The sequence below is a fragment of the Anas acuta genome, chromosome 7 (genome assembly GCF_963932015.1).
Source record: "Anas acuta chromosome 7, bAnaAcu1.1, whole genome shotgun sequence".
Classification (NCBI taxonomy): domain Eukaryota; kingdom Metazoa; phylum Chordata; class Aves; order Anseriformes; family Anatidae; genus Anas; species Anas acuta.
The window spans coordinates 3,704,061-3,726,726 of record NC_088985.1 but is presented as its reverse complement, the minus strand read 5'-3'; the positions used below and the strand labels follow the sequence as shown (position 1 = coordinate 3,726,726).

General features: G+C 42.5%; 2 long non-coding RNA genes across 3 annotated transcripts; both read left to right on the top strand.

Moving 5' to 3' along the window:
* The first annotated feature begins 425 nt into the window (after window positions 1–425).
* Window positions 426–21,958, top strand: LOC137859707 (uncharacterized). 2 transcript variants are annotated; one of them, XR_011098489.1, is made up of 5 exons: window positions 426–570; window positions 2,106–2,265; window positions 2,444–2,561; window positions 10,964–11,148; window positions 21,853–21,958. It is a non-coding gene; the product is annotated as an uncharacterized lncRNA (long non-coding RNA). The 2 variants fall into 2 exon arrangements; XR_011098488.1 differs by lacking the exons at window positions 10,964–11,148; window positions 21,853–21,958 and adding an exon at window positions 6,494–6,589.
* Window positions 7,323–9,183, top strand: LOC137859950 (uncharacterized). Its single transcript, XR_011098684.1, has 2 exons — window positions 7,323–7,410; window positions 8,619–9,183. It is a non-coding gene; the product is annotated as an uncharacterized lncRNA (long non-coding RNA).
* Window positions 21,959–22,666: the final 708 nt, after the last annotated feature.

Here is a 22,666-nt window from a genome sequence, read left to right as displayed (position 1 = left end):
AAGGCAGATAAATACATCACTGCACGTTACTGTAACTTGGTAACCTCACAGAAATATTAAAGCATAAAAGTGTATCCTGTGTAGTTCGGCAGCTCAGAGTACAAGAGCCTGCTCTAAGCCTTTTGTATTAAAGCCCACAACCTGTACTGAAGTCTATCTGTAAGCTTTTTAGTGGTAGCCAAGATACCAAAATGGATTTCTAGGGAAAATGTGCGTTATCAGCACAACCAGTCCTGCCAGGGGCTGGTGTTACTGGGAGAGCTGGCCGGGTAACGGGCTCTTGCGAGGTCTGCTGGAAGTCTGGTGTAAGGCAGCCCGTAGGTGGTGCTGGCCAAAGAGTTGCTGAATGAAAGAAAACTCTGACTGGTAATCTGGCTTTCTTTGTTTCAGAGCAGTAAAACATTCCAGAAACATTCCAGAAACAGTAAAATATTCCAGAAACTGGAAAAGCAGAGCAGTTAAAAACCCTGGTGCATCTCAACCCCTCTGGAAACGGCGCTTCGTCTTGTGGCTGGAAGTGCCTTGTGCCAGCAAGAAGGGAGATGTTGGAAGCAGCCTCGTGTTTGACAGGTGCTGGTTTTGACTTTTTTTTAAAAAAAAACACACTTTCTGCTACGTCAGGAGACAATAATTATGAAACTGTGGTACAGACATTGGAAGGGAGCTAGGATATCAAAATGAGAAATGTCAGAGAAATGTGTGAGTGTGATGAGTACTCCAAGAAAGGTGAAACTTGGGAGCCTTTGCAACTCATAGAAGGCTGGAAACTCCATCTTGCAGTTTAGGGACAACTGAGTATTAGGTAAAAGGCTGAGAGGTGCTCGGAGAGGGACTATGAAAGATAAAAAACAAAACAAAACAAAAAAAAACATTAACCCTAAAAGCGTTCATCAGCAAGTTATTCGGCAATTGAACTTACAGTGTTGGCAGTGCTTTAAGTGTGTGAAGGAGGCAGCAAATCTGGAATATCCCAGGGATGGCCATGAGGTAGGATGCTAGGTGAAGCTCAAAAGTTTTCAAAAAGAAGATAATTCCAAGAGTAAATGGATTAAAAAAATAAAAGAAAAGAAAAAGCCTGACAACGTAATATTGAGTGTTAATACAAAAAGGTAAAGACAATGAGAGGTTGGACAAAGGAGGTGACAGTGCCCCATTAGCCTGGAGGAATTCTCCATGGGAGCAGGGGACAATGGCACAGCAGCAGATGAACAGACTGTATTATCTGTCCCAAAGCTGAGGCTCTTGGTTGGTACTAGAACATAGATGGGTGTGTTGCCAGAACCAGGGATATCAGAACTGGGAGGAAAGCTAGAAGCAGGGGGAAGTAAACTGATGAGATCCAAGGCTTTTAGCAATGAGCTTATCTCCGCTGAATGGGTATTTCTACAAAAGACCTGAGAAAATAACCGCTTGGAAAAGGTGCAGTGTGTAATTGTACCTGGATGGGGGGACAGGGAACCAACCCAAGGTCTGGTTAGAGAAGTGCCAAAGCCTTTAGTCTCATCCAAAATTGCTTTCCCTGGGGAGGCAGGGAGCGAAGGCAGGAGCGGCACCGCTTCCAGGATGCTGCAGAATGTGGAGGCGCTCCCAGAAACACAGAAAATGGGGCCAATGGGACTTCTGCAGGCAGGCTGTTCCTGGCACACCTGTGCTGTTCCTGCCCCATGTTTTTATGTAGTGCACTGAGGTGGATAATGCAATTACATCGGCCTCTGCTGATGCCCAGGCCTTGCGCTGCCTTCAGGAGGCTGCATTAGAGGGGAAGGGCACGTGTATTACAGGCATCAGCTGCTCATATGTCTCTTCATTGCAAATAGTGATGTTTGCATACACATTTTTGTTAGCAAAAATACTTAACATGGGGAATTAAGTCTTTTTAAAGTGCACTTTTCCAAGACTGATGGTTATTAGGTCTTCACATACAAAATCAGTCTTTTTTTGCTGTCTTATATTAGCTTTCAGTGGGTAGTAGTTCTGACAAAGAGAAAAGAAGCTAGTAGAAAATAACAGCTAATAACCTGTCATTCTTGGAGCTAATGAGGTGAATTTTGATTCATGTATCAGTATCTAGAGATCACAATAACAGCGACTTTCCTTATCTACAGCTGCGTCTTCAAAACCTGTCTTAAAATTGAAGAAAGGGGAATGAAGATAAACTGTATGAAATAAAGTCAACGTGGAAACATCTTTCTCAGAGGAGTGGCAGGAGACCCAAGCTTTGCAGTCCCTTTTCCTGTTGACTTGAAGTCTTCTGGCAGGTTAAAGGTCAGTTTACCTCTGAAAGAGGTCACTAGCTTAAAGTGGAACAAGATAACTAAAAATGTCAGTGAGAGCAGAATTGCTCCGTACAGCCAGTATGGAGTGTGCACATCCTCAGTAAGAGAGGTTTTGGGTTGAATATATCATTTCTTAAAAAGCCTTTCCCTTTTGTTTCACATTTCAGAATTAGTGGGACGTGCAGAAGCTATGCTGTTTTATTGCATTAACCCTTCTTGTTAAACTGGAGATTTTGGAAACTGAAATCAAGCTACATCGTAATCTGAAAGCTGGCAGACTAAGAGGTAATGACAGCGTATCTCACCCTTCAGGCTTGCCTTAAGTTGTTACCAGCACTGAAATTATTAATATAGGAAAAAGTTGTCACGCTCTACCGGGTCACTGAACAGTTTAAAGTTTGCAAACTGAGAATAAAAGAGCTGCCTAAGTGCAGTGTAATTTCCTTGCCTGCACGTTTTGGAGGATAAACCTTGGCACGAGCCTGGGGGAGTTGTTTCTTGTATTTATCCAGACCCTTGCATGTGTAGGGTTTGTGTGCTCAGGATACACACCCTGTGTGCACAGCTGGGGAGCAAAAGTGAGGAAATGTGCTGGGCTACTACTGACTGGCTGTGCAAGCTGTGCTCTTAACTCACTGGCCTGGATTTCTTTGCGTTCTGAAAGCTTCATTCAGGGGTGGCACAGAGGAGTGAGAAGATCAAGAAGGTAGAGTTACTCACTGATAAATGACAATTTGGATGAATTCCTGTAATTGAAAACTGAAGTCACCTGGAAGAACATAATCAGGATGGAACATCTGTAGTGCTTTTTAAAAAATGCCATGAGTTGTAAGTTACGAGAAGGTGATTTTCATCCCTTTCTTGTTTTGCCTATTGCAGCAGAGGCTGTGGCACGTGCCTTGTTGTCTCTGAAGGGCTGTTACAGCCCAGAGTGCGTTTGTCCCACTGTAAGAATGCTGTGTGAGACAAGGAGAGCAAAAACTGCATGTTGAGTTAGATTCTCTCTCTTTTGGGGCTACAGAAAGATCTTGGGGATTGGCTTAGACCCCAGTTATGGGATGGCTGAAGCTGGGTGATGTCTGCACAGGTGGGCTAAGGCTGTTTTCTCTGCTGTACCAGAAATTGTTCCAACCTGCAAGGCAAGACAGAAACTTGGCATTTGATCAATGTGGGGAGAAAAGTGGCCTGGAAAACATGTAGGGGAGAGAAGCAGTAACAGTCCTTGCCACTTGGCAGAGGTTCCTCGTTTCCCTCAGCCATTTCACTGGTGTTTTGGGGGGAGAAGCTGGCATGGCTTCTCCCTGCTGTGAGCACAAGCTGGGTTTCCAATGGGGTGGATAAAGGGTGGTGCAGAACCAGTGGGGAAGAAAGGCTCGTGGTCTGGCTAACAAATTCTGAAACAGGTTTAATCTCTGAGATTTCTGTTGCTTTTGTGTGCAGCTGAGGTTCAGGTTTGTTGGGGTTCAGGGGCTATCCGCCTTCTCCCTGATGCTTATAGGTCTTAAAAGAAGAAGTGCCTCTCTCTTTGGGTTATAAAATACAGCGTGATAGATTAGGAAGATTAATTAAATCTGCAAACCGTAAGTAGAAGTGACAGTCTTTACTTTTTTGAGTTACTTTGTCCAGTAATAATCATCTGAATTCCTCTGCCATAAGCAGCAATGATACACGAGGAAGGACAGCTTTGTAGGCCTCCTCTCTAGGCATTATGTTTGTAAAATTAATTTGTTGTCGTTTCCCTAATATATATTGTTTTTACAACCCACCAGAATGTTAGAGGCTGAATGAAATGAATATAAATGAAAGCAGACACCTATGTACAAACAGAACTAAAATGGATAAATATGTAACAATGAGAGAAATGTTTAAAAAGATGAATTTTATCATTAGCTGAATCTTTTAGGGCAATTTTGCTGTCTCCAAAGCAACATTAATAAGTGAGTCTACTGTAAGACAGAGCAGAGCTGTGATTAAAGAGGGATAACGGTGAGCTAACTGCGCCTCCCAGCCACACGGTGCTTGCTCGGGGCACCCACATGCGAGGGCCTTGCCTGCTCAGGGGCGAGAAGGGAGGTTTCTGAAAGCCCCAAGCGTAGTCAGATTCAGCAGTGGCATGTAGGGATGAGAGAAGACGATGACCTGTTCTGGCAGGAGTCCTCCCTCAAATGTCAGGACTGTAATTTAAGGAGAAGCAAAAGAAAAAAAAAAAAAAAGTGTATGATTTCCCACCGCTTCCCCTTTCTTTTTTTTGACACACATTAAGAGGAAAAAAAAATGACACTGTAATTAAATAGCAAAAGGTCTTCTCATTCCAGCTCTGGCAGGAAGTGGGAGTGCTAGAAATCTGTTGCGGTTTTTTATATTAAAGGAAGCTGGGCATGTTCTTACCCCGTCAAAGATAGGCAGGAAAGTCTTTGGTACTTTGCATTGCACGTAGAAGATTTACCTGGCAGTGTTGATAGAAGCCACGGAACAGGATATGAGAAATCCTAACCTTTAATAAAGATGAGGATCTCTCCGATATGAAGTATCACATGCAGATCTGCAGGGACATGCTTCATTCTCCTGTGTTTGTTATTCGCCAATTTAAAGGCAGTTCCTTACTTACATAAGGCCGAGTCTTGGAGTTCATAGGTAAACTTGGACTAAAAAAACAGCTGGAGTCAGCCTTTTTCTAATGACTGCAGTGGCCTTTGGATGAGCTGCTCAATTATTCATTTTTTTTATTATTTAGGAGAACTTGTACATATCCTTTAATTTACTTGGGTAAGTTCTGAATTAAATGTGGTGATGCGATTAGCAGTAATACAATACACAAATTGCAGTAGTTTGGTTGTTGGGTGCAAGTTCTTGGGCTACAGAGAATTCTTGCTAAATCTGAATTTAGTTTATAGTTTGCAGTGAGACTTAAAAGTTTGATCAGTTTTGTATTGCTTAAACTTTTGAAGTGAATACTTCAAAACCGTTATAATCATTCATTAAATCAGCAGTTACGACTTTGCTAGATACGTTCCCAGTTGGAAATAACTAGTTCAGGCTGCAGAAATCTGACTGACAGCTGACGCTGAATTGCTTCTAAATACCCTATAGCAGCATGGTAGCTTCAAGTTTGTTTTATAATTGTTAGAGATTCACGTTCAAAGGTGTAGTTTTGACTTTCTGCTAATCCTTCTGATTTAATCAGTGTAATAGTCTTTCAGCAAAGCAAGTTAATCAAAAATAATGAGGAGTGACAGGAGAAAGTAGATGGTACATCAGATTTTTTTGGGACAGTGCCTGAAAGACTCAGTGGGATCATATCTAGTGCGAGCACCTAAGACTATGCCAAGTGCCACGATAATTATACGAACTTTGTGTTCTAGTAAATCTTTAAATACCATATAATGAACTGTGGGAACAAGCTGAAGTTCCCACCTCATCAACAAGCAGCAAGAGATGACCTGCTTTTTGGGAAGATGTGTATTTCAACTCATCGTGATTTTTCTATTCTTAATCAACTTTTCAAAGGGGAGAAGAAAGCATGGGCAGCGAACAGGTTAGGAGCTAGGAGAAGTGCCTCCTGTTTGTGTGTACTCGCTTTAGAGGGAGTTTGTTAGGAACAGAGCCAGGGCTGAGTCCTGTAACCCTCACATGTGAATGGTGTAGATGTGACTTAGAGGATCTGGCTTTGCTCTCACCGGAGGTTTTCATTCCTTGGTTTTTATTCCATGTCTTTCTGCTGTGGAATTCCCAAATTCACCCCGTTCAGTGCTTGCCTTCTGAAGTCCCACCAGCTCTCTGTCCAGAGTCCCACTGCAGTCCCAGGAATTGGTGGGTGCCTCTACCAATTCTTCCCCAACCAGCTGATGAAGAGTCCTTCCGTGCTGCTGCAGGTCTCATGAAAACCTGTGCGCAAATTGTCGAGGAACAATGAAGACTTAAACAGCTGAAAGCTGTTAAAAGGCAGCGCAAAAAACCAATCCATGTATTGGCTCTAACCTTTGTCTCTGGAGAAGGACATAACCCAGGTGAGGAGAAGGTGGGACTCAGTTAATGCCATTTGTACACAGGGACTGTAGTGTGGAGGTGAGCATCTTTGCCCAAAACATCTTTACCTTCAAGGCCGATGGCTCTAAATGCTTTTCATTCTTTCTCTCCCATCTGCCATGTTTTGACAGCTACGTGCGAACTCTTTTGATGCGTTTGTGGCTTATTGATCACTTTTTCACTGGTCACAGGACCCTGAGAGATAGGATGGCAGCGGTGCAGCAGGGTGATTTGTACACACTGAGGTGAGGCCGAGGTTCTCGTTGAGAATCACGTTTGAATTCCTGCTCCAGGGAGAGGTGAGGGGACCCAGCCGTGTTTCTCACTGTTGTTGCATCTAGCATTTAGGATTACTAGTTGGTAGCTGGTGTTGCATGGTACCTAAGAGATTTGGGTGTAGACCACATCCACACTGCTGTCAAATACAGAGCAAAAAGCTGTTCCTTCCCTAAGAGGGCCTTCAAGTGTAATTACAAGTAGGAAGCAATAGATGGGTCCAAGCACAATATGGGATTAAAATAAGTAAATCAAAATGAAAGGAGTAAGGGAAGGTTATGTGCTAATCTCAGCCTATCTGCATCCTATCCAGATGGTTGTAAATAGTAACCAGAGCATTTTGGGAAGGGTTTTAAAGAAGATACTTGGAAACTATCTTCCTGGAAAGTCTTTGAAAGTGTAGTGGGCAACATGGGAGAAAGAAACAAGGACGCTTAAGCGCGATGTGCAGATGGGCACTGGGTGCAAGCTATGGTTGGGTTTAGGAGGGCAGATGTTGAAAGATGTTTTCGTCCTCAAATAATGATGAAAAGCTGTCAGTACTCTCACTGAGCTTCACATGGGGAAGGCTGGCAGAACAGGAGGGAGAGCGTTGGAAAGACACCACTGTATAGGTACAGAAGGGGAAGGAGGTGACAGATATTTGGATAAAGGCAGGTTTCCAAACCAACCACGTTTAGCTGTGCAAAGGCTTTAAGCAGAGGAAGAAGAGAGGGAAGTAGTAGAAGAGCCTATCCTTGCAGGATGGGCATGAATGGCTACAAGAGCAGAAGGAAAAGGGAAGATTTATCTTGCACTTGCTCTGTGATCTCCTGAGATGGCATTAGTTCTGGTGAGTCTGATAAAACGCACGTCCTCTCGCTCCTTATCCTTCAGCTGCAGGAAGGAAGAAGAAATTATGTTTTGCTTTTCATCCTTCTTTCTCTCTCTCCTCTCCCTAGGAGGGCAGTGCATAGCCTCCCAAGTTGCCTGCCTCTAAAACTGCAGCTGTATTTTAGCAAGTTTGCTTATCTGCGTGTGGTCTCAGGGAGCAAACCCAAACTGCAGTGATGCACTGGCTCTTTTCTCTCTTCTATTATTTCTTCTTTTTTTTTTTTTTCAATTGTAAAAAGAAAATTATAAAATTATTGGAAACTATAAGGGAAATTATAGAAATTATAAGGAAAGCTACAGCATAATGAGGCATATAAAATCAGTGTTGATGCTGAAATAACTTCTGGCCTTCAGCAGAGGAGACTCACATGTCTTCATACCGATGAACTAGTAGCACATTTTCACATGAGTATTCCAAAATTTTTACGATTTTCCCAGCAGGTTTCGTATTACGCAACATTTCAATTAACCATGGATTATCACTAGAGACGGAGGCGAGGATTCATCTGACAAATGATGATAATTTAAGTAATGATTTAGGTGATGTGCAGTTGAATGCTAATTCTGTTGTGGCTTGGAACATGAGACGTGATTAATTTCGACAGTTTTCATGTGACTAAAAGGATCCAGATATCAGCCCACAGCTGTTCCCTTTTTGGAAGGCAGCTCATATTTTTCAAGAGGTGATAGAGTATCAGTCTGCAAGGCATTTTGTTCTCTGTTGTATACTCCCAGACTTCTGTGAGCAAAGGCGGATCCACAAATGAGGATTTAGTCTTCCCGCAGTGTGTCAAGAGCAGCCCGTCCCCTCTCCCAGGTGTGCAGGGACACAGAGTAATTAGCTATGAAGAGAGTGATTTCGGTGCTCAGGGATGCGTACAGAGCATCACTGCTCCATGTGGGGTTTTTCAGCATCCCACAAGGCTGCGTGTGCCTGAGTGATGAGCTCAGCTTGCAGACGAGCTGTCCCAAACACCACTGTCCTTGCAGGGAGCTCCTCTTGGGCAGGAGGAGGCTGCCCATCAGCTCCCAAGAGGATGGAGGTGCTCGGGGAGGGCATGTTTGGAGGAGAAGGGGAAATCCTGCACGGGATCACAGTGAGAGATGAACAAAAGTCAGTATATTTTTTTCCTCCATTTAGTTTGTATCTTGTTTTGGAGACTCTAGGTGCTGCCCTCATCAGAGCAAGCCCATGGAAGCCAATCCTGCTGGAACTTGAGGCCCATAAAGACATTTCAATGAATGCAAATTTTGAACATAAAGCAACAGACAGGATTGGCCAAATTATGTCTAAAATGGGACTTGAGCTGCTGGATTATTCAGATTCCTTGGAGATGCCTCAGTTCTGCATTTCCTGATGTGTGTGTGCATGGACAGAGCTCAGCTGCGAGGTGGCCGTACACACCGCTCTGTTCCTACCCCTGCGTAACACTCTGTAATTCCATAAATGATGTTAACTTTAATGATTTAACAAGAAATATAATTACGGTTTCTACAGCAACCGTGGCTTTAAATATCCTGAATTATGTACATGTATAATCTCAAACATAATGAAATAGTAATGCAGCTCATTGCATGTAAATTACATTCAAAGTTAGGACTTTTAAGAGAAAACTGCTTCTGAGTGATCAGGATGGAAAAATATGTATGAGAAGCCCCTCCCTAGCATGAGAATTTCTGCTGATTCGTGCTTGGAAAGCTAAAAATAAAATAAAGCAGGGGGTTGGGTTTTGCTTTGGTCCTCCGAGGTCTTGCTTTGGGGTTGGTTGCATTCGAGAAGCGCGTGCCCTGGGAGTGGTGGTAGCCCCATTGTTCAACCAAAAAGTGGCCAAGAAACTTTAGCCTTGGGGAACAGATGAATTTGTGGTGGTTCACTTGCAGTCGGTTCGTTCTCTTGCAGAGATGTAGCGCAACGTGCGCTCGCCAAGGAGAGGGAAGGGGGTGTGAAGACGGGGTGGCAGCAGTGTTACGAGCAGGGAAGCGGAGGGAAGGAGTGCAACACGTTGGCTGATACAACAGATGCTCCTAAAATAGCTGGGAAAATTGCCAGTGGGCTGGGAACACCGGAGTGACGGGAGCACGGGGCCTCCCTGCCCACCTAAACACCGAAAGGAGCAGTCCTGCCCCCGGCGAGCAGGAGCTGTGAATTCTTCTTGCTTTAAAAGGCTTTGAGGCTGTGCTACGGCGTGGGCTGGCGAGGACTTTTTTGATCTCTTGCAATCACAGCCCTGTCATCTCGGGTACAGGAGGGGAGGGCAATCCAGCTTTCTCACTCTTATTTAAAACTGGTTTCTTTTTATGTTCTTTATCTAACCGGGGAGTTTTCTTTCTTCCTTTTCTTTCGGATTTACATTAGTGTAACTGAGAGGAGGATTTGATTTTATGTCTCCAAATGAGTCGTTCTGTGTTTCATACCCTAGTAGAAGATCTGTGGGGATATGGAGGAGGTTTAGATGTGGCACTGAACACTTGAAGTTTTAATAAGGCCCTAGACTTAAATTATGAATCCTTATAAATCACTCTAATAGTCATTAAAGTGTGTTATTAATGAAGATAAAAAAAGCATGGATCTTTGACTTTGCCTCAGAGTACCTGCGCTTTTCCTGTATTTTGATCCTACAAGTTTAGAGATTCTATTTCTGAGCTGTTCTAGCTGTAGGCAAGCACTTCAGTAAAATTATACTGGGGAGTTAGTGAACTTTTAAACAAAAAGCAGCACACCAGAAGTTAGAACAAAAGACACGGTAACTAGGCGCAGACAGAGAGAATGATTTTGTCTAGCAGTAGGATTTAAAATATTCAGCATCTCCAGTCTCTTGCCCCCATCATACTCTGACTAAATCGTGGTAAGTTTAAATACCACTGAAAGAAACATCCATTAATTTATGTTGAAAAATCTTATTATTATTTTTTTCTTCTACTGTAAGCAAAGCTGCCAAATCACCATAAACAAGGTGACCTCTTGGGGTAAATTATTTACCTCGGTATGTGCAGAGGCAGTGAATAAGCTAATCTCTTTCTCTCTTTACAGGATACTGTTGTTGAAAAAGTAGAATTTATGTTTAATACTTCCATGGTTGATTTCTCTCCTTAGGCTTATATAACCACCAGATGTCTCTAAAACCATATTCTCTCATAAACATTTTATAGTCTTTGAAGATGTTGAAAATCTGGGATTTATAGGACTATTACATCCATCTACCCAGGGATCAAAAACTCTATTACAATTACCCCAAGTGCAAAGTCAGAAAATTTATTTAGTTGTGCAGATAAGTTTGAGAATTTTCAAAAGTCCTCATTTAATCTGTATACAGTAAAATTTAATATATTAACCTCCTTTTGAGACATAAAATTAAAATCCCTGTAGGATACAATAGTTTTATCAAAAATGTACGTAGAAGAAGATTTATTAAGCGGGGTAGCAACTCCGTGAATCTGAATATGCCATATGGCATTCTGCTTCCTTGTGCTTGTTTGAAGTTCATTCGGTTTCTCACAAATACACTTTGCAGATTCAAATAAAGAAGTCCCAAATGAAGCAGAATTCCGGATGAACTGGAGAAAAATGTCTGCCTCGTGTTCTGAAGGATGCCTGCTGCAAATATGCTGCCCTTCATCTTCCTGTATCAAATCTTGAGGCTGGTAGTTCAGGCAGATCAGATCAGCCAGGATGTGGTCTCACAGGTATTCGGAACAGGTACGTGCAAGCTGAATGTCCTGCTCTGTTATCACCTCTGCCAGCGGGTGGCAAAAAGCACTTCCCCTTGGAAAAGGTGAACTTGACCCTTACAAATTAAGAAGGGTGAGGAAGAAGAGGGTGAACCCAAGGGTCTCCAGTACAGGATATTACCCGTGGAGCAGGGAATGCCTACATCTGGTGCTTCCTAAGGGGAACCACTTAGCACTATCTTTGCATTTGCCCTTCTGCCTTGCCGTGGGAGCATTCAGAGCTGTGATCTGAAGTTAATTCACATCCAGCTGGGGTGGCTGTTGGGTAGGAAGATCTGAAAGAAGCTCCTGAACAGGGCAGAGCCCCAGATGTAAGCTCAGACACTGCGGTGGTGTCTTGGCCACAGAGCCAAAGCCCGAGGAGAAGGCACTGAGGGCTGCTGCGATGCGGTGGGACTGCTGCTGGTGGCTCTTGCACAGCAGCTGCCTTGGTTCAGCTCTGGCTGCCCTCAGAAGCATGGCTGTGCAAAAACACTGAATTGGCAGAGCTGCAGCTGTAGTTTGGTGTTTGGAAGCTTTTGTCTTGCTGCCTCCCTGGCTGTCACTGGGTCTTTGGGATGGGCTTGTGCTCCATCCGTGTCTACAGCCCAGCTAGCACTCGTGAGCTGTGCTGAGGGCTCTGTCAGGCAGCAAAGACAAGCTGTAAACCAGACTTCTGTGCAGGGGTGGGTGTGGGCTACTAAACAGCTGTTAGGTGATCATAAGTTTCATTGCCAGCTTGAGCCAAAGTGGTTTCTGCTATTGTATGTTTTACCTGCTTCGTATCCACATAGTTGGTAGGAAACAGCTCTGCACCTGGAATGTAATTCCCAAAAGAGGGCAGAGAAAGCTCACTTGGGGTGGAGTTTGAGTGCCCTACAGGTAGAGCTGTGTTGCTATTAACCATAAGCAAATGGTTTTCCAAGTTCTAACTATTTTTATGATCCATTCTTGCTAATTTTGTTTACCATATGAATGCTATTATTGATGTTTATTTAGAGCAACATAACTATAAAATGGCGTGTATCTCCTTAGGAGTCCCAACTCTTTAGTAGCATCTTTGCAGTTAAAAAGAGGTAAGGAACTCTTTCTATTTGCAGTGGAGGGCACGATGCCTACATTCCTAAGAGCTTGCAGCTCCTGCCCACTACTACATCTCCAGTGTCCCCACCATCGCCTCCACTCTCTCCCATGTCTGCAGTGGCTGCTGCAGAGGAGCAGAGAAGTGTTGAGGCTGGGTTTGGTGGGTGGGAGTGCTGGCTGGCTGTCAGCGTGGTTGTGCTGCTTCACAGCAGCATGTAGCTGTGGAGTTGAGTCTGCAGCCCTTGTGTAAGTGGGAAACCCACTTAGAGCCACTTACGGAAAGGCTGCAGACTGAGAGGCATGATTTTATCCCATCGCCAGTGTTCAGAAAATTGTAGGAATTCAAAAACTTCTGAGACCTCCACGTCTTATCACATTTGTTTGTAATTGCCCAATGCGCTTGGGGATTCTCGGAGGAAAAGCAATTTTAGGTTGCATGGAGCAAAACTCAGTAAGAAGGCTGGTCTGCCTCGTTTTGTGCTTCACTTTTTCCCCCTTAGTTCAGTAGGAGCACTCTGTAATAGGCTGCAAAAAGCTATTTTCTTTCATGTTAGACCAGAAGCTATTTTTCTTGTGACCATGTTGCTTTGCTTCACTAAGTGTGAAACAGGACCTAATGCAAAAGGCCAGTTCAGTAAAACGTGCAGGCCCTGCTTCATTCACATGTCAAACACGTCCTTGTAACTCCAGGTTTGCTTAGAGCTTACAAATGTAGTGAAGGGTTTGCAAGATCAAGGCCATTCTGGTTAAATCTAGAAAAGGGCTATACAAGTCTTTCCATTCATTTATTTTATTTTATTTTATTTTTTGTTATTATGAGTAGCACCCATGGATTTATTTTAGTGACCAATTTTTATTTTAATTACCAATATTTATTGTACTGGGACCTGATTACAAAGTGTTGATTACTGTCGGAGTCACCTCCCAACAGCATCGTTAATGTGGGAACAGACCCAGCACAGGCAGCCGAAGTTCAACAGGAGAATGAAGTTCATTTCAACTGACTTCAGCCCCTAAAGGTCAGGAAGCTGGGCTAATGTTTCTCTCTAGCCTTTCCGTTCATCACTTCCCATTCAGGAAAATGCAATAGATGGGAAGAATTGTCTTCTCCAGTACCACTTTTCTTCCACTGACCATAGAGGAATGCCATCAACAAGCTCCAATTAGGCATTTAGATGCTCTATCTACACACATATATATAGAACATACGCACAAATCATTCCTTTTCCTTCCCTGATGTGCAGTTAGAGTTGGTAAGTGAGCACATGAAACTTTGAAGCCCTTTTTTGCCTGAGTAGGCTGTTTATTACTTTATTCTGTAGAGAACACAATAAATTAATTAGCACAGTGAACTGTATTTACGTGGTCACCTGTACACTGTCAGGCGGAACAAGGTTAAGAGATGCATGGGCAAATTTTGTGGCAGTAGGAATGATTTATTATATTATTATTCGTCTTTTGTAGGAACCATTATTGAGTTAATGTAGTGTGTGAATCTGAGGCAAGAGTTTTAAAAAACGTGTGTGCTAATCAATAGTTTGTGCGAGCTTGAGAAACAGGTTATTGAAATCAGTCATAATTGGCCATAGATAAAATCCTAATAAATCACTGGTAATGCAGTAGTTCTCTTCAAATTGAAAAAAATTGAAAGATTATGAGAGGATTGGAGCAGTGAGCTGTGAAATTATTCACGAAATGAAATGATGGCAAGAAGAACTGATAGTGTTGCAGGGATACCTGTATGGGAACATCTTAGTAAAGAAATCACCATTTCCTGATGGACAGGCCTTCAGGGATGGAGAGAAATTGAGAGGAGAAATTGATTATAATTTCCCAGGAAGCAGCAGCCTCCCTCCAGAACTGAGGCTGTGTGCTACCACCATTTGCAGTGGCTGAAATGCATGCTGTAATTTTTCCTTTCTGTCATACAATCATTTTAAAATGGGAATATTTAATTTCAATCAGAAAGCTTCATCTTTCGGATGAGATGAAATGCCAAGACCATGCCAGCCTCAAGACAGATTTTAACGCAGGGTGCTGAATTATTTTAGAAGAGGTAAATCCACTCTCTGTCCTATGCAGAGGACAGCCCCTCCAGAGCATTGGCAATATAGCTCCTGAAGTACCGTAACTTAATGCAAACCAGTTTTTACATGGAAGCCTACTTACTCTAACACCAACATTTACATCCCCAGCAGCAGCAGCACAATTTCTTTAAGAAGATACTGGTGTGAGTCGAGGGAAAAACAGCAGTCTCCAGGGTATTGTCTTAATACTGCATGAAGTACTTCTTAGATCGTCTTTGGAGCATAGGGTCGAGTTTCGGTCATCAAATTTCTAAAAAGATAAAAAAAAAAAAATAGGCAAGCGTGTAAATAATAAAATAGTAGAGTATCCAAGATAACAGATGGAAATTTGATCCAGGAAAAGGCTAACAACTGGATTTTTTTTGACCAGAACATAATTAAGAATCAACACTTAGTTTAACTAGCAGTTAACTAGTTACTAGTTAACTAGTTACTAGTTAACTACTGGTAGTTAAACTAGCTAAGGACCTATATAGCATTGTCTTATGGTTATGGACCTTATAGCATGTCTTAAGGACCTATAACATGTCTTAAGGTACATGGTTTCAGCATAGCAGCAGCCATAAGTATTGGAGAGCGCCTGCAGGTGGAGACCAGGCACATATAATAAAACCAGTGCAGCTTCAGGTTGACACCGAAACAGAGGTCTAATTGCACACAGTTGATTGAGATCACCTTTGCAGCACCTCACACGTTGCTGAAAGCCGTGCACCCCGTGGGAGGGTAGAAATTAGGCCTGTGCTTGGTAACTGCATGGCTGTGAAAATGCTGCAGCCATGCTTGGAAATCATGTCGCTAAACTAATTTTCCAATGTGCAAACCTTGTAATAAGAATCTCTACGCAAGTAGCATTCAAATTGTCTTCCCATCACAGCGCACAAGTCTTTTAATGACATTGTCACAGCGTTTTCATGAACTTCCTAAACAATTTCTTATTATATTCCTGCATTACAATGAAACCATCATGGGCTCTCTGCAGGTTGGCATTGAGCTATTATTGCTGTGGTAATCACACACACATGGACTACATAAGGATGCTCTAAATATTTTATTTCCATGTATAGTAAAATTGCAAGACGGGAGTTATATGAAGTGATTTCCTTCGCTGTGAAATAGGGGCTGTTCATAAGATTTTAGCTGTTCACCTTCAGCTGTTGAGAAGGCTTGGTTTTGCAAGATGTCTGATGCCTCCATTTCCATGGAAAAGCGCATCTTTTGAATATACTGTATTTAAGATGTCTTCAGAGCTGTTCCATTTAGGCCTCTTGAGCCAGAGGCAGGCAAAGATAAAATATTTCTTTTATTTTTCAGCGTCTAACCTGATGTGAACCGTTAGAAGTAGTATATTCTTGGTTTGGTTTGGTTTGGTTTCAGGAAATACGCTTTTCCATCACATAATGCTTTAATTTGTTACAAAGGTGATCAGGGCTAACTGCTGTATCACTGCTCTCGCAAGGTCCAGCTACCAAATGGTTCAGTGCTTTGGTGAAACTCTCTAGAGATTTTTTTTTTTCTTTTTTTTTTTTTTTTTTTTGTGTGTACCAGACAGAAAGAACAGTTCTGGTTAGATGCATTATGATCTGGAGTTCCTCCTTTTGCTTCATCAGGCTTCAGATAATAACACCTTCTGTTGCTAAACTACTTCTTCCATATCTGTTGTCACCATGAAACCATTTGAAGTAGAACATCAGTGAAATGTTTTGGGCTACAATAAGAGATTATAGACCAAATACAGTAAACTATTAGCATTTTCTCTGGAAGAATAAAGGTGATGCATAGGTTTCTACAGCAAGACAATTTACACATGAGAAAGCAGTATAATTCCAAAAGCCTTAGTTTTACTTTTTATTTTTATTTTTAAATTAAGCAGTTTCAGATTTGCTGCTCTGGAGACCCGGACTTTTTGTTGTTATAATGTTTCTTTCTTTTTTATTTTTTCCTGTGTTACAATTCCTGCTTGCTGAATCAAATTTGCATGGCTTTTGGAAGCTAAACTTTTATAGGACCAGTAATAATCTTGTTGCCATCGTATTATCCTCTTACTCAGGCTTAAAGGCCAATATGACTGAAAGGGAATATCTGCAACTGGTAGGTCCCTGAATCTAATTTGCATGTAAATTAAACATTTCAGAATATGCCTATGATTTCTGAATACATACAAAGTGCACTATTTTGATTTCTGGAAAATAAAAATGCATAACATTAATAAGAAGAATATGATTTATATAGTGGCTTTTTCATCTTACCAATTTCTGTTCACTCAAGCCTTTTTTTTTTTTTTAAAAAAAAAAGCTGCAGTGGCAATGGCAGATTATTTCTGCTTGTAATGTGCATCAGGATGAGACAACCCCCCCTTGTTTCCATTCACATTAATAGATGACTCTCAGGTTAAATGCTGTCTGAAGCCTAATATACTAGGAATTGTTACTATCAAGCATTATTTTACTATAGTCAGGTGATGAATGTATGAGAGCAAACAGAGGGGAGGAGATTTTAATATATAGATTTGTCCTTTGGCTTGTTTTGGTTCTTTCTGTTATGTCCAATTATATTAAACACCGCCCTCATTCTTTGCTTGAGATGGACATTGCAAAAGATGGTTTCATAAGGATAGCTGAGAGAAACTAAAAAATCAATCAAATAACAATAAAAATATGATGAGAAATGGAGTTGGGGGGTGGGAGATGTCTGCTTGATTTTAGCTTGTATTTAGAAAGTGTTTATGGATCCTAAAGGATTCACTGAACCTGCTGAAAATTTGGGCTGTCTCTTTGAAATAGAGTTGCTCATATTTACTGCCGAGTTATTGTTGAGTTTATTACTGAGTTACTCTAATTGTTTGGTTATTGGAAATATGCGGGCTCAGCAGCACAGTCAAAAGGGCAAAAAAGCACCAGAAAAAGTTGGGGGATATATATATATTTATTTATTTTTTATTTTTATGAGTACGTTAATGATGACACATTCCCTGTGCTGGAGCCGCTTCTCTTCATTCTAATGAGGACGTGATGAGCTATCTACAGGATGCTTGTGTCTTGAAGGCAGCCGTCAGTCTTTGCTACATGCAAGCTAGCAAGAAAGAAAGATGTGGAGAAAAAGGGGGGTTGGTGTGTGTGCAGGAAGAAGTCTGCATGTGCAATGGTCAGGGCTTAGCCTTGCTTTGCTTGGGAAGCCTTTGAGGAGGTCGAGCACCTGCTGATCCCTGTGGGAATTGAAGATGCTCCATGTTTTGCAGGAGAGAGGCCAGCCTCCTCCAGGTCTGCACTGCCAGCTGCCTGCTGTGGCAGCCAAAAGAGATGCAGCTTGGAGCTGATCGATCTCAGCTGATGCCCGTAGCATGAGGTAAAACTTAACTTCTGCAGAGCTGTGGTGTCTGTGCTCACTGTTGCGGTTTTACATCAAAATGGAAGCGCCCTGGTTCTTTAGGAGCACAGTTGCTGTGTGTGTGGTGTGTCCTACATGTATAAAAAACAACCCTGGTTGTGAAGGCCATTACAAAGAAAACTATATGTGAATTGCTGTCCTTTATTTTAAACCCATTCTCTACACTCTGTCCAGGAGAGGAAGCAAATCCACGCAGGTTAGCTCAGCTGCATGGATAAGGAGGGATTTTCTCTGCTGCTTCTCTGTTCTTGCACATATGATTTAAGCCCAGACTGCTTTCTGCTGCCCTCCCCACAATTCCCTCTCTCTCTCAGGTCTGCAAACTTATTTCCCACTTGCCATTGATGCTCCTGAAGGGCAGACTTTAGACTGCTTGTGCTTGTCGATCCGGTGCTGCATTGCAACAAGGTGGCCAGTGTGGTGGGCTGCTGGCTTGCAGGAACAGCATGTGGGATTTTGTCCATCTTAATATGTGCTCCCTGACAGTTGCAGGGATATACCTTATGTAGCAATGCCAGCATGGGCCTGACAAATACAGCAGTTGACCAGCATTAGTGTGCAAACAAGGATGCATTTAAAATAAATGTGTTAGTGTGATGCTCTTGTTACTTTTTGCTTTGTGGAATATAGGGCAGCTGCCTGGCACAAGTGTTAGGGTTGTCCCCGTTTTAATCAGCCTTTGAAAACTCATCAAGTTCATGAGCTCATGCATACTTCAATTAAAAAAAATAATAACCATAACTGTAAGAAGAAACCACCACCACCACAACAAAAAACCTCTTACCTGTCAACTTCTATTTACTTGTTTAATTTGACAAATGCTAAGAAAGTCCCCTCTGCTGGCAGTTGGTGTAACAGTTTTTCAGACCACAAGATGTTTGTACATCAATATATATATATACTTAGGGTTTTCTGAAGAAATTTCTGACAAATCTTAAACTTTGTTTCTTCTATCAGTTGCACTGGTGTTTTTGACCCTGCCAAAACACAGGGGATATTATAATGCACAGCCTTGCTATTAAAAGGAAGGTGATATTGAAGTTAGGAGTGCAATGAAATATCTGGAGAGATGGAAAGCTGTAGTTGAAAGGATGCTATTATAGTCCTTTCTGAAAGTTATCAGTACAGAAGGGCTGTTTTAATATACAGCGCTAGTTTCAGAAAGCATCAGATTCCTGACACTGTCATTAGTCACACTGCTCTTTCATTCAGAGCGGCAATACTTCATTTTCTTACCGAGCGCCTGTAGACTTTTATATTTCAAATAGTTTCATAGCTGATACCAACAATTGAAAATGTGCTGATCAAACATCAGGATCTCAGAGGACTTCAGAAAATTAACAAATAAAACCTTACAAATGGCATGTAGCGTGTGTGTTGATGCGAGACGAAGAAAATAGGTGCCCATGCAAATGGAGAGCTGGTTTTGCACGAATTGTCATTTGGGATATTTTCACCCTGTCCGTATTTTCTCCAAGTCTCCCTTTACTTTAACTCTGCAGAGTCTCTGCCCTTTTACGGGGGTCTGGCTGCTGCTTCTGGCAATTGCCACAGTAGCTACACAAAACCTTTCTAAACATGACCTGGAAGGAAAACCTGTCCCTGAATGAAAAGCAAAGGAAATTCAACAGGGTACAGTGTTGTCTTGTGTGCTGAAACTGCGATAGGCCTTTTGGCTGGTTACTGCTTTACTCTTCTGCAGAAACGTCTCCTGCATTTCTTATTCCCGGTTGCGTAAGCCTTGTCAACACTCAGGAAAAGGGACAGGACCTGGAGATGACACCCTACTTTGGAGTGAGGACAGATATACCACAGAAAAAGTGCTGTAAGCCCCATCTATACGCAGCTTTCATTCTCACTAAAATCAAAGAAGTGCTGGTATAAAATTATTCCTGTTAGTACTGGACACTGACCCGGGAATAAACCTTGGCCTCATTTGCAGCTTGCATGTAGCAGCCCGGAGAATGCTGGAACCTTCTGGACAGCAAAAAGGGCTGTTGCTGTTTAAAATGTATCTTTAGAAACATCAAATGGAGTGAATAAATTAAAATGTGGATAGCTGTCATCACTGAGAACGTATTTCTGGTTCACTGATCTAATGTAGACAATTGTGGTTTTCCATGGTGATTGCATAGTAAGTCATGCGTTTCTGAGAATTAATTGAGTTGTAACACCTTGTGATTTAGGTGATGAAATGTTTTCTGCTCTTCGTAAGTCCTGTGGCAACCCTATGTGCACATTTGAGTATGTGAATATTGTGAATGTCTTCAAAGTGAGCCAAGCTCCATTGAGGAGCAAACTGGAGTAGTTGTAGGGCAGAGCCCTGCAGTTAGGAAACCTTACAGTGGGGCAGGATTATAGAGATGTTAGGGTTCATTGATCGGAAAAAAACAGAAAGAGTTCTGTCAGAACAAGTGCCCCCAGGATGTATTTTGACACCACAGACAGCTGGGCAGGGAGCAGCCTGAATTTATGGCGGTGATCCTGGACTGCAAAGCCAGAGCATCGCACCGTGTGTCAGCCACCACTTGGTGCATTACAAGCTGTTTCTCATTGCCTTCCACTTTTCCTGGAAGTAAATTTTTTATCATGCTATAAATGAGATAACCGAGGGGAACCTGCTACTAGCAATTTGCATGCTAGTTTGTCTCTAATTACTGGAATATCATTACTGAGGCTAAAAGCACGAGACGATAATATGAAAAATACACACACACAATCCATAGGGCTAAAGGGCAGTAACTATTTTTGGATGAGCAGCTTTGCCTTGTAACAGGGAAGGAAAAAAAAGCACCTGGATTTATTACTAATGATAGTATAAATGCAGACTAATGCAATTTTAGAGTTCAATTAAAAAGGGAAATCTCAAAAGTGATTTGTAGTATCATCTAGTGAAATACCTGACAGAAGAAAAAAAACACAGAAAAAATATGAGACCAGTGCCATCCCAGAGCCTTACTTGTCACGACGGAGCTAAAATAGTCAGGGGGACCATAATCTTTGTGAGGGTTTGGGATATGAAGGAGCTGTGCCTTTGGACCATCGATGTCCCCTTTAGTGTAGGAGACGTGGTGATGTGAGTGTGCGAGGGCTTGTGGCTGCCTCATCTGGTGTAAGAAGGGGCTGGAAGCACTGTAATTGAGGTGTTACCAGAGCCTGTTCTCTCACCTCGCTTTTCCTGTCCATAATATATCTAATGAATAACATCTTTCCAGGTTTTGTGGGACCTCAGACAAGTCTCTTTGCTTGTCTTGCTTCAGGTAGTACTTCTCTGTCAGCTTGGGGAATATCAAGGTCTGGGTGTTTTTTATTTTTCCAAAATAATGAATTTAAATAACATCCTCATCTTCTGCTTTCTGTCAGCTAAAGCAGCATCTTCCTCGTGCAGCTGTAAGTATGACTTTTAATGAGTCAGTAAACAGCTACATGTATAATTTGTTATCTAGCTCTGCCTTATTTACAGAAGTAATGCAGCTTTCACTAATATTCGATGACTACAAGTGAGGTGATAAGTTAGGAAATTGCTAGCAAAGTTACTGATGCAGAACAACTTAAGTAAGTGTAAAGTTTGTCAGGCTCTTGCCAGCTTCCTCCCATCCTGGGGACAGAGGGCTGTGTGGGGACACATCTGTGCAGCCAGAGGAGGCCCATGTGGGATTTAGGGGCACTTTTCCTCCACATATGGCATGGTGAAACTTCAACAGTGAACAAAAGCACCCTGGCAAGAAGTAAGGGGATATTACTGAGAAATATTGCCTCAGGGAGCCGCCTGAGGGGTTCTGTGAGGAGAGCGTGGCACTGCCTGGGAAGTTCCAGAAGGTTCCACCACAGGGCCTGGTCCTGGCAGTGCCTCTGTGGAAATGGGCAGAGGAGCAAAAAAAAAGCTCTGGGGAAGGGTGTTCTGAGGTAAAAATCGTGGGGAGCAGCCCTGTTGGGCCCCGAGGGGCATGTAGGGGTGCTCCAGGCACAGGGCAGAGCCTCCTGCAGCCCCCAGAGCCTGCAGTGGGGCAGGGAGAGGTGGGAGGGGAAGGGGCGGCAGTGAGGGGCAGCAGAGTGCAGGCCGAGGGCAATCCACCACATGGGCAAGCTCGGAAAAAGAGGAATAAATCTGCAAGTTGTTCATGCAAGCTGTTTTTCAGGAGGAAGTTTGTGTCTGTCTGAAGAGAGAAAATTCATCTTCAAAGGCTGTGGGGCACCTACAGAATGAAATAGACGCTGACTGATGGAGTGTGGAATGACCACAGGTATGTTCCTGCTCATGATGCTGACGCTAACAATTCCTTTTCCTCTCTATCACCTCACAGCTCCTGGTCTCTACTGTGCCAATGTGGCACTGAACATCCCAACTGTTAAGATTGAGACCTTGTCCTCGTCTTGTCTGACAAAGCCTTCCCGCTCCCCAGATAGTTTCCATGGGGTTTCCCTGCAAACAGCTTGGTGAAAGCTGAGGGCAAATGGCTTTTTCCAGTATCTCTGTTTGGAAGGTTTTTCTATGCCACTGCAAATTTAGTTGCTGCTATTTACGTTGTGCTCTTAAAGGATAGCTTTGGTTCTAGCTATAATACCAACATGGGCCACTTTGTAGTATTTTGTCTCCTGGTGCTTTGCCATCCATGTTACAGCTTGTGCTTATATGAGCTGTTCAGTGTATGACTGAGTGGTTGCACAGGTATATTGTGGGGATTTCTTTTCCATTATCCAGAAGAATAGAAAGTATTTTACTGGGCAAAAGAATTAAGGCTCTTGGAAAAATCTGATTCTTGAGCTGATACTTTGAAGCCTAGTTAGGTAACAGACAGGTAATTTAGCAGGTATTTAGCAGTTACAATGAAACAAGTAGATTTTTTTTTTCGGTATAGAACTGCTGGATCTCAGTCCCATATTAACAATGTGAGCACAGTGCTCCCTATCACTTATTGTTAATGCCACTGAATAAGTAAAATATTATCTCTG